We start from the raw sequence: 12,258 nt of genomic DNA, 5'->3' as shown, positions 1-12,258 counted from the left end.
CCAGGGCCGGAGCAGTCTCGTATTCATTTTGTACCTGTTTTAACACGTTTTGTAAAACAGCAAGAGATGGTGTACCATGAGTTATGGTATAGATTGCAGTAAAGATTATACCCCATGTATCAAAGTCATCAATAGAGGGTACCATCCCAAGTGGCAAGCACATTGTGAGAATTCTATGTTTATCTTGTGGTCCCGAAGGGTAAAACACTGCTTCAAGTTGATTTGTTTTTTGAGCAATCTAGAACATAATTTTCTCCTTTCTGGTGGGTACTTTACCAATTATAGCATGAATTGTTAGTGGGTTAATCCCAGACACAGCCATTTGTGGTAGGATAGCTTGAGCAGCCTTCGCTGGGGCAGTTAAGGTGCTCATAACAAATTATGTTAAACGTCTGCATAATCTAACTACATTGTTATATAAAGGACACAGACCACCCACTGTTAAGTTTTGTATGTCTGGATGGTGTGTAGCCTGCTAGAACTGGCCATGTGGCCTTGTCATTGCTGAGGAGACCCAATGTGACATTGTCCACAACATGTGGTAGGGCACCTTGAAACCAATTTTGGTATCCTGAAATGTTAAGGGTATTTGTAAATGTTGATATGGCCTGCATTGGCCTGGTACGTTGGCCGTAGTGTATGTGTGAAATGTATTTGTATTTGCATTGACTGCAGGAAAAGTGACCCATGAGTAAAATACTTCAGTTTTGTATATATCGTGTGCCTCAACCACCAAGGTAACATTTCCACCCCCATTAGCTAGCCCATTTATATGAATTGGATTTACCATTTTAACAATGGGATTCAGAGAAGGTAAGTACTAAGGTAGGGTATCTTTTTAAGGTTCAAGCTTGAACATCCTACAGACAAATATAGGTGCTTCCTATAATGTTGAGGAGGATATAATCCCCAACACCACAGACATGTCCATTTTAAGGTGAATAGAGCACATTGGGCACACAAGAGGAAACTAGTCAGCAGACCCATTAAATAAGTACCCGGCCTATGTACATTTGTTGGCACCATGTTATATGGTATGATGGATATCCCATCCACTGTTACGATCCCATTATAACCTATGGAGATCGTAATTCGGTGGACGGGATATCCTTCATGTTTGGGACGGATTATTCCATCTGTCTAGATCTAAATCAGGCCCTAAGTCTGTCCACACCATCAGAAACCGCTGGCCTAACTCCTGGCTTGCTCACAGTGCCTCACCTGAACCCCTAACCTGGCCAGGGCGGAAGGTGATCATGGCAACTTGAACACAACACACTAACTCCCCTGGAAGTCATGGAAACAGATCTCACCCTTTTGTTGTGTTTCTCATGCATGGTCAGGCGAAACACAAGAGAGATAGGAGAGAGGTTTTCAATACATTTATTGAAACAATTGTAGCCTTGCATAGAAACAATAAGCTGCGGTAACTAGGCACACGAAACAAAACAAAGATACCAGTATTATGAACATGGTAAAGATAATTAACTATCCAACATTGGTAAATTAGTTCTAGAGGTTCTAGAGCTTCTTGTCTAGCACTAAGACCATATTGAGAGCATGGCGGATGTTCCCTTCTGCCTGCCCCAATCTAAAGGATCACCTTTTGCCCCATACCTGGAAATGGTATCAGGAGTCAGCCTGTAGAGTGGATAGCAATCCTCTTTGGGAAGCTGGTAGATGTCAAACACAGCATTCGTCCCAGGGTGGTAGTGGTTGGAATGCCCCTCTGCACCTTCGGGGGCAGTGCATCATTTATATAATAAAACCGCACTGTGTTAGAAGCACAGCTCTGATGCAGTGCTATGTCTAGATATCAGAAGTTGTCTTCTGAATGGGCAACACAGGCACTAGTACATTGTGTACTTTGTTTCTAGCCTTGAACAGAATGTACTGACTACATGTCAAAGAAAGGCTAACTAAAATAAGCAACTCAGTATATTCCTAGAATAATATCACGCATGTGAAGTGAAATAAAATGTGCAAAATGTCATTGCTAAAAGCGATGCAGCTAATACATATAAAATATGAAATGTAAAATGTAAAATGAAGCTAAGAAACAGGAAACCATCACGGGTCCACGAGATCCTCACGACAGCAAGACACCCAGTACCCGATTTCAGTTCAATGCATGCATGACTGAAATCGTCTACTGTATGAAGACCAACTGTCTAAAAGTGAACACCGACAAGACTGAAATCGTGAACTTCAGAAAGAGCAAATCACCACGGGACTCCACCTGGTGGCCAACAGAACAAAGATCAACATTCATCCCACCACGCACGCCAAGAACCTTGGGATCATCGTCAACTGTAAACTTGACGTGACCACCCTAGTCATTGCCATTACTGATTCATGCTTCCATACCCTGAAGATGCTGAGGAAGATTTTCAAATGACTCCCAATCAGCTCCCGGAAAACCTTCACGCACACCCTGGTCACAAGCAAGCTGGACTACGGGAACACTCTCCATGCCGAGATCAACAAAAATCTCACCAGAAGGCTGCAAACCATTTAGAACTTGCTGTGATTCCACTATACCTCTATATATGGTTAATGTAGGTAATAAAAATCCTGGTGAAATTAATTGTCACTTGTCTACTCCCCCTTCTGCCGGACATTGTCTGCCCTGACCCATCCAGCTTTTTACCTGGCTGCTCAATGGTGCACAACTTATGAACCGTGATCAAACTCATGCATACTATCAATCCCCAACTAAGTCATGCAGTGCTTCTTCTTGATGCCACCAATACATTTGACCCTTTGGAGTGGCCACACCTTTTCCAGCTCTTGTTCCACATTTGGGTCAGTACCCAGTTCCTAAGACTGATCAAACTATTTTGCACACTACCCACCATTTGCACATGAACAGTGAGATAACTCTTACTTTCCCTATCTCCAGGGACACCAGATAGGATTGTCCAATATCATCCCTTCTATTGGTCATCATGATGCAGCCCCTGAAGCCAGGTGAAGGCGACACCACTCACAACGAGGACTTACATTAATTCCCAGAAGAATTCTGGTCTCTATGGATGCAGATGATGTTGCCACGTTTGGACCCAAGTGTTAACACCTCTCTGATAATCCGAGAAAGTATCCGCTTTGGCAGACATGCAGGAATCTCTATCAATTGGTCCAAATGTATCATATTCCTGCTCACTCTGGTAATGAAACCGTTTGACTCTGAATACCCTCTGCAGTGAGCAACAGACTCTGGTGGTCATTCTGACCCTGGCGGTCTTTGACCGCCAGGGCGGAGGACCGCGGGAGCACCGCCGACAGGCCGGCGGTGCTCCAATGGGGATTCCGACCGCGGCGGTAAAGCCGCGGTCGGACCGGCACCACTGGCGGGGTCCCGCCAGTGTACCGCCGCCCCATTGAATCCTCCGCGGCGGCGCAGCTTGCTGCACCGCCGCGGGGATTCCGACCCCCCCTACCGCCATCCAGATCCCGGCGGTCGGACCGCCGGGATCCGGATGGCGGTAGGGGGGGGTCGCGGGGCCCCTGGGGGCCCCTGCAGTGCCCATGCCACTGGCATGGGCATTGCAGGGGCCCCCGTAAGAGGGCCCCTACATGTATTTCACTGTCTGCTGTGCAGACAGTGAAATACGCGACGGGTGCAACTGCACCCGTCGCACAGCTTCCACTCCGCTGGCTCGATTCCGAGCCGGCTTCATCGTGGAAGCCTCTTTCCCGCTGGGCTGGCGGGCGGTCTGAAGGCGACCGCCCGCCAGCCCAGTGGGAAAGTCAGAATTACCGCCGCGGTCTTTCGACCGCGGAACGGTAATCTGACGGCGGGACTTTGGCGGGCGGCCTCCGCCGCCCGCCAAGGTCAGAATGAGGGCCTCTGTCTGCTACCTTGGCATCTTACTCTGGACTGATGACATGGCTGGAGAAGTGTGTGACTGTTTGGTCCAGACTGCCATTGTCTCTTGCAGGAAGAACTGCTATCACCTATATGTTAGTACTTCCCAAGTTTCATTACTTGTTCCTTAATATCCCAATTCCTTTCATGGTGCAATTTCATGAAACGTCTTTGATCAAATCTTTTAACTTTGGTGAAAGCTGAAAAACTGCGACAAGTTTCCTGGGAAACACTGACCTTTTCCTTTGAGAAGGATGGCCTATGTGCCCCTGATATGGACCTTTACTTTTACTGTGCACAAGCACAGTTCACCTACTTCTGGATACATCCTTCCTTATTGCAGCCTCTCACAGCCCCTGAATCCAACAATGCAGCCACCTGCCCTCTGGCTGCTGCTCTATACTTGCCCATCATACGTCCCCAGGCAGCATTTGACTCTATGGCCTGCACAGTGTAGGAAGGCATGGGATAGGCTAAGACTGTACGTAGCACTAGACTGCATTTATGCCACAAACATAGCATTGACAACACTCTGTAAGTCTGGTCATCAATAATAAAGATGCCCGCTATCAATTGTATTGGCTCCAACTCCAAATCTTTGGTGCTCTCTACCTGAAGGGATGTTTTGTCACCCCAGAACAAATTTTGGATGACCCAGCCCCCACATACTTACTTATCATCAACTTATCAACAGCCATAGCACCTTCTCTCTATGGCTTTCTCCAACATTTCATGCATTAGAGGCAATGACAGCCCACTCACCCCCATACATCCTACACATCTCGCCCCTAAACTCATCACACATCTCTACTACACAATGTAGAAAAAGAGCACAATTTGCGACCCTAGCGCTCAATTTGCTTGGAGAAGAGATGTAGAGCCCCCTCTCACTGAGGAACAGTGGCACTACTGTTGCACCCATTTCAGAGCTCTCTCCTCAAGTTATAGACCCAGGTTAATACACATAAAATACTTGCACAGTATATACTGTACAGTTGCATGATGGACCCGCACATGCATTTATCACACAGTGCCTTTAGAACGCGGTCTAAACAATGAATGCATTATTGCTACGCAATCCACTACGACGCAAATTGTTACAACTAAGTGGCTTAAGGAAGCGCTCGACTTAGAAATCATATAATTTACTATTCCAACTCCAGTCTGCACAACAGAAGGGAATGTGTTGGACTTAAAATCCAACACCAGTCTTACAACACATTTCCTAAAGCAAGTTGTTGTAAAGACTTGTGTGGTTCAGGAATGTATGGTAAAGATTCATTAGTTGTTGAGACTGCGTTCTAAAGGCACTATGTGGTCCTGCTGTGTGATAAAGTCTGTTTCCCATATTCTACACCTGCCAAGCGGTACAGCATAGGGGTCTCCAAAGATGTGCAATGTATCAGATGGGCTGCACACAGAAATAGCTTTTTACACTTTGTTGCATAATGCTCTGCAGTCACACAGTTCTGGATGGTCTTTTTGACACCAGTGCATAGATTACAGATCATTACCCTCAGGAATCTCCTCCATTGGCCCTGTTGGGACATGTATAAAATGTTCCCTCAGAGACCTGAAGGTTGACCGCCACTCTGCTTCTATTGGCTAAGTGGAGGGTTGCAATTCACTGGGGCTGGCATCCCGTTTCACTACATAAACACTGGCTGAGGGATGCAGCATACTGCATGAAGCAGCTCAAGGCCTATTGAGAATTGATGGCTGAGCGATTAATACCAAAGAACATTTGGGCTCCCCTGATCACCTATCTCACTGTGCAGCAGGAGGCTGAATCTCACCGAGAGACTCTCAGCTCTGGGCAACACGCAGAAAAGCTTTTAAAGGTCCCTGCTATGTTCATCAGATGTTCTTGTCTTAACTAGAGGGGCAAATGTAGCCCCACAAACATGTTGCTTCTGTAACACTTTGCCTTGACTTACATACTGTCTTACAGGATCACTGTGGCTGTGTACTGTTGATCACTGTATCATGCACCATGCAGTTCCTCTGCACCTATTCATTTTGCTATGGTGTACTTGACGTGACCTATGCACACTGCATGACTTCTTTCTTTCCTCTGTTGATATTTTGGATAATTTTAACAAATACAATTAAAAAAAGTGAAAAATGACCTCTAAAAGATCAAAGCTCCAATAGCAGCCATCTGAGTTGAAAGTTATGGCTGACTGCTATAGAGCGCTCTTTGGGTACACAAAGTGGATTGGTCTCAGTGTCTGCTTATCTTCAGACTTAGAAGAATTTTTGGAAATAAAAGTCTGAGAAAGGAAAGTTCAATGGGGCAAGGCAGCTGGTGGTGTCCAAAGAGGAGGAGGTGTTGTTGGGGAGCCACTGGTTGAAGTCATGGTGAATATTTCTACGTTAGGACTTAGGGCCTGATTTAGAACTTAGTGGCTGGGTTACTCCATCACAACGGTGCGGATATCCCATCTGCTGAAATCTAAATCCCGTTATGTCCTATGGGATTTAGATTTCGATGGACGGGATATCCGTCACCATTGTGACAGAGTAACCTGTCTACTGAGTACTGAATCAGACTCTAGGTCACTTTTATGGAAGGAGAAATCTCCAGCGGGATGAAGCTGCAGAATTATGCTGACAATGGCTCTAGGAGGCCAGGAGCTGCCATGAAGTCAGGTTGACCAGTGATGCACCTTGGGTGAATCATGAGCATGTCTCCTCTCAGTTCTCAGAGCACTTTTTGGCAGGTTGAAGATAGTTGGAGCCTTTTCTGTCTCTGAGGCTCTGAATCTGAGACCAGCCAACTAGCCCTTGGAGTCACTCTAGAAGTCTTGGGTCCAAGCAGGAAAGCAGGTCTCAAGCAGCAGGGCAGTCCTCTGAGAGTGGAGGGCAGGCTTCAGGCAGCCATGCAGTTCTCTTGGTGCAGCAGGGCAGTTCTCTGAAGAACACAGCAGGTCACAGGCAGCAGGACAGTCCTTTAGCAGGTCCAGAAGTGATCTGAAAAGTGGGTCTGTGGTTCCAAAGTGTATATCTGACACCAGCTTGGAAGTGGAAAAACATCTGGAGTTTTCCTGCCACACAAGTGTCTGGAATTTCCTGTCTCCCTGCCATGGCCCCAGGCTGTCTGCAGTCACAATAGACTATTGTGAAGTTCTTTGTGTGTGAGCTGAGGCAGATTTTTCACCTTCTTGCTGAACCCTATTTTTGCTTGCTATAGAACTCTAGGCCTTATTTACTATGTTTTGGTACAGGGCTGCGCCGCCCTGCATCAAAACAAAAGGGCAGGAATGCAACGTATCTATAAGATATGGCACATTCCTGTCCTTGTCCCCTGCGCTGGCACACAAATTGCTTCCTAGCTCCAGTGCAGGCACCCTTGAACCATGGTGCAAGGGTGCCTGCTTTGCAGGGATGATTGTTTATGTGCAGGAAGGTACACCTTCCTGCACATAAACAATCATTAATGGTGTTTTCCTCTTTCTGTGTGTGCTGTATTTTGCAGCACACATCTAACGAGGAAAAAACAGGGAGAAATAATATTATTTCTCCCCATTGCACCATTTCAATGCCACCACTGAGGTGGCATAGGAATCTGACACATTCCCAAATCTGGGAATGCATCGGATTCCTTTGGATTCCATTGGTGTTGCCCGGGAACACCCACAGCAACACCCATTGAATGCCCCTTTCACGCAGTGTTATGCATGAAAGGAGTCCATATTTACAAGGCCATGAAAAGCCACACAAGGTGGCTTTGCGTAGCCCTGTAAATATGGGCTGGCACACTGCACAACCAGAGTTTTTTTTTAAATGACGCTCCGGTGGCGCAGTGTGCCGCTAGGGCCTCATAAATCAAGCCCTCTGTACTTTATCCATGCTAGCCAGTTGCAAATTGCTTGTGCTCCTCCTTTCAATATGATGAAATTGGTATAACCTAATTGACATATTTAATTTACCTGAGCATCTGGTATATGGTACCAACAGTGTACCCAGGGCCTGTAAGTTAAATTTCACCAGTGGGCTCAAACACGCATTGTGCAGATCACTGCAGTGAAAATGTAAGCATAAGGACAGGTCTGCCTGTAAGCTGTAAATTTGACCCATGAAAATCAACCCTTTTGACAGGCCTAAAACCCTCCTTTTAAATATTTGTAAATGACCCCTAAGTAAGCCGTACTATCAATTAAGGCAGGTTACATGGTATTTATTTTAATTTTAGGACATATGAAGGCCAATGTTAAACATGTCCTTACAATGACTAGCACCTCAAAGCTATTTTCACTGTAGGAGGACTGGCTGTTTCATTAGAAAGTATTGAGATACGTTATTAAGTTCAATAAATGTTATCTCTGCCTGGGAAACTGCTACAAATTTGAGTTTTATATTTTTTGATCAATGTATTACAAGCTCAATCACTGATGAAGTTGGATTTAGTTGAACTTAGCCCTCAGTGCAGGGCCATCCCCAAACTTTCGCCCTCACCCTCCTGCTTTCTGAACCTGTTTTTGTTGGCTTTTAGCACTCTGCACACTTTACCACTGCCAACCAGTGATAAAGTGTTTGTGCTTTCTCTCTGAAACATGGTTGCATTGGCTTATGCCCAATTGACATATTTAGTTTACTTGCAAATCCATAGTAAAGTCGCACTACCTGTGTCCAGGGCCTGCAAATTAAATGTTATCAGTCAGCCTGCAGCACTCATTGTGCTACCCAAAACTTCAAACATGTTTCAGGCCTGCCATTGCAGCCTGTGTGTGCAGTTTTAAACTTCCATGACAATATAATATGGCAAAATAAACCATTTGCCAGGCCCAAACCTTCCTTTTACTCCATATAAATCACTCCTAGGGTAGGCCCTGTAGAGCCCAGTGGGCAGGGTGCAGTGTATTTAAAAAGATAGTCATGTACCTTTTAGTCCCTTTAGCTAGCCCATTTATATGAATTGGATTTACCATTTTAACAATGGGATTCAGAGGAGGTAAGTACTAAGGTAGAGTATCTTTTTAAGGTTCAAGCTTGAACATCCTACAGACAAATATAGGTGCTTCCTATAATGTTGAGGAGGATATAATCCCCAACACCACAGACATGTCCATTTTAAGGTGAATAGAGCACATTGGGCACACAAGAGGAAACTAGTCAGCAGACCCATTAAATAAGTACCCGGCCTATGTACATTTGTTGGCACCATGTTATATGGTATGATGGATATCCCATCCACTGTTACGATCCCATTATAACCTATGGAGATCGTAATTCGGTGGACGGGATATCCTTCATGTTTGGGACGGATTATTCCATCTGTCTAGATCTAAATCAGGCCCTAAGTCTGTCCACACCATCAGAAACCGCTGGCCTAACTCCTGGCTTGCTCACAGTGCCTCACCTGAACCCCTAACCTGGCCAGGGCGGAAGGTGATCATGGCAACTTGAACACAACACACTAACTCCCCTGGAAGTCATGGAAACAGATCTCACCCTTTTGTTGTGTTTCTCATGCATAGTCAGGCGAAACACAAGAGAGATAGGAGAGAGGTTTTCAATACATTTATTGAAACAATTGTAGCCTTGCATAGAAACAATAAGCTGCGGTAACTAGGCACACGAAACAAAACAAAGATACCAGTATTATGAACATGGTAAAGATAATTAACTATCCAACATTGGTAAATTAGTTCTAGAGGTTCTAGAGCTTCTTGTCTAGCACTAAGACCATATTGAGAGCATGGCGGATGTTCCCTTCTGCCTGCCCCAATCTAAAGGATCACCTTTTGCCCCATACCTGGAAATGGTATCAGGAGTCAGCCTGTAGAGTGGATAGCAATCCTCTTTGGGAAGCTGGTAGATGTCAAACACAGCATTCGTCCCAGGGTGGTCGTGGTTGGAATGCCCCTCTGCACCTTCGGGGGCAGTGCATCATTTATATAATAAAACCGCACTGTGTTAGAAGCACAGCTCTGATGCAGTGCTATGTCTAGATATCAGAAGTTGTCTTCTGAATGGGCAACACAGGCACTAGTACATTGTGTACTTTGTTTCTAGCCTTGAACAGAATGTACTGACTACATGTCAAAGAAAGGCTAACTAAAATAAGCAACTCAGTATATTCCTAGAATAATATCACGCATGTGAAGTGAAATAAAATGTGCAAAATGTCATTGCTAAAAGCAATGCAGCTAATACATATAAAATATGAAATGTAAAATGAAGCTAAGAAACAGGAAACCATCACGGGTCCAAGAGATCCTCACGACAGCAAGACACCCAGTACCCGATTTCAGTTCAATGCATGCATGACTGAAATCGTCTACTGTATGAAGACCAACTGTCTAAAAGTGAACACCGACAAGACTGAAATCGTGAACTTCAGGAAGAGCAAATCACCACGGGACTCCACCTGGTGGCCAACAGAACAAAGATCAACATTCATCCCACCACGCACGCCAAGAACCTTGGGATCATCGTCAACTGTAAACTTGACGTGACCACCCTAGTCATTGCCATTACTGATTCATGCTTCCATACCCTGAAGATGCTGAGGAAGATTTTCAAATGACTCCCAATCAGCTCCCGGAAAACCTTCACACACACCCTGGTCACAAGCAAGCTGGACTACGGGAACACTCTCCATGCCGAGATCAACAAAAATCTCACCAGAAGGCTGCAAACCATTTAGAACTTGCTGTGATTCCACTATACCTCTATATATGGTTAATGTAGGTAATAAAAATCCTGGTGAAATTAATTGTCACTTGTCTACTCCCCCTTCTGCCGGACATTGTCTGCCCTGACCCATCCAGCTTTTTACCTGGCTGCTCAATGGTGCACAACTTATGAACCGTGATCAAACTCATGCATACTATCAATCCCCAACTAAGTCATGCAGTGCTTCTTCTTGATGCCACCAATACATTTGACCCTTTGGAGTGGCCACACCTTTTCCAGCTCTTGTTCCACATTTGGGTCAGTACCCAGTTCCTAAGACTGATCAAACTATTTTGCACACTACCCACCATTTGCACATGAACAGTGAGATAACTCTTACTTTCCCTATCTCCAGGGACACCAGATAGGATTGTCCAATATCATCCCTTCTATTGGTCATCATGATGCAGCCCCTGAAGCCAGGTGAAGGCGACACCACTCACAACGAGGACTTACATTAATTCCCAGAAGAATTCTGGTCTCTATGGATGCAGATGATGTTGCCACGTTTGGACCCAAGTGTTAACACCTCTCTGATAATCCGAGAAAGTATCCGCTTTGGCAGACATGCAGGAATCTCTATCAATTGGTCCAAATGTATCATATTCCTGCTCACTCTGGTAATGAAACCGTTTGACTCTGAATACCCTCTGCAGTGAGCAACAGACTCTGGCCCTCATTCTGACCTTGGCGGGCGGCGGAGGCCGCCCGCCAAAGTCCCGCCGTCAGGTTACCGTTCCGCGGTCGAAAGACCGCGGCGGTAATTCTGACTTTCCCGCTGGGCTGGCGGGCGGTCGCCTTCAGACCGCCAGCCAGCCCAGCGGGAAAGAGGCTTCCACGATGAAGCCGGCTCGGAATCGAGCCGGCGGAGTGGAAGCTGTGCGACGGGTGCAGTTGCACCCGTCGCGTATTTCACTGTCTGTGCAGCAGACAGTGAAATACATGTAGGGGCCCTCTTACGGGGGCCCCTGCAATGCCCATGCCAGTGGCATGGGCACTGCAGGGGCCCCCAGGGGCCCCGCGACCCCCCCTACCGCCATCCGGATCTCGGCGGTCCGACCGCCGGGATCTGGATGGCGGTAGGGGGGGTCGGAATCCCCGCGGCGGTGCAGCAAGCTGCGCCGCCGCAGAGGATTCAATGGGGCCGCGGTACACTGGCGGGACCCCGCCAGTGGTGCCGGTCCGACCGCGGCTTTACCGCCGCGGTCGGAATCCCCATTGGAGCACCGCCGGCCTGTCGGCGGTGCTCCCGCGGTCCTCCGCCCTGGCGGTCAAAGACCGCCAGGGTCAGAATGACCACCTCTGTCTGCTACCTTGGCATCTTACTCTGGACTGATGACATGGCTGGAGAAGTGTGTGACTGTTTGGTCCAGACTGCCATTGTCTCTTGCAGGAAGAACTGCTATCACCTATATGTTAGTACTTCCCAAGTTTCATTACTTGTTCCTTAATATCCCAATTCCTTTCATGGTGCAATTTCATGAAACGTCTTTGATCAAATCTTTTAACTTTGGTGAAAGCTGAAAAACTGCGACAAGTTTCCTGGGAAACACTGACCTTTTCCTTTGAGAAGGATGGCCTATGTGCCCCTGATATGGACCTTTACTTTTACTGTGCACAAGCACAGTTCACCTACTTCTGGATACATCCTTCCTTATTGCAGCCTCTCACAGCCCCTGAATCCAACAATGCAGCCACCTGCCCTCTGG

Source organism: Pleurodeles waltl, chromosome 4_1 (genome assembly GCF_031143425.1).
Source record: "Pleurodeles waltl isolate 20211129_DDA chromosome 4_1, aPleWal1.hap1.20221129, whole genome shotgun sequence".
Lineage (NCBI taxonomy): Eukaryota > Metazoa > Chordata > Amphibia > Caudata > Salamandridae > Pleurodeles > Pleurodeles waltl.
Note: the sequence above shows the minus strand (reverse complement) of the source record.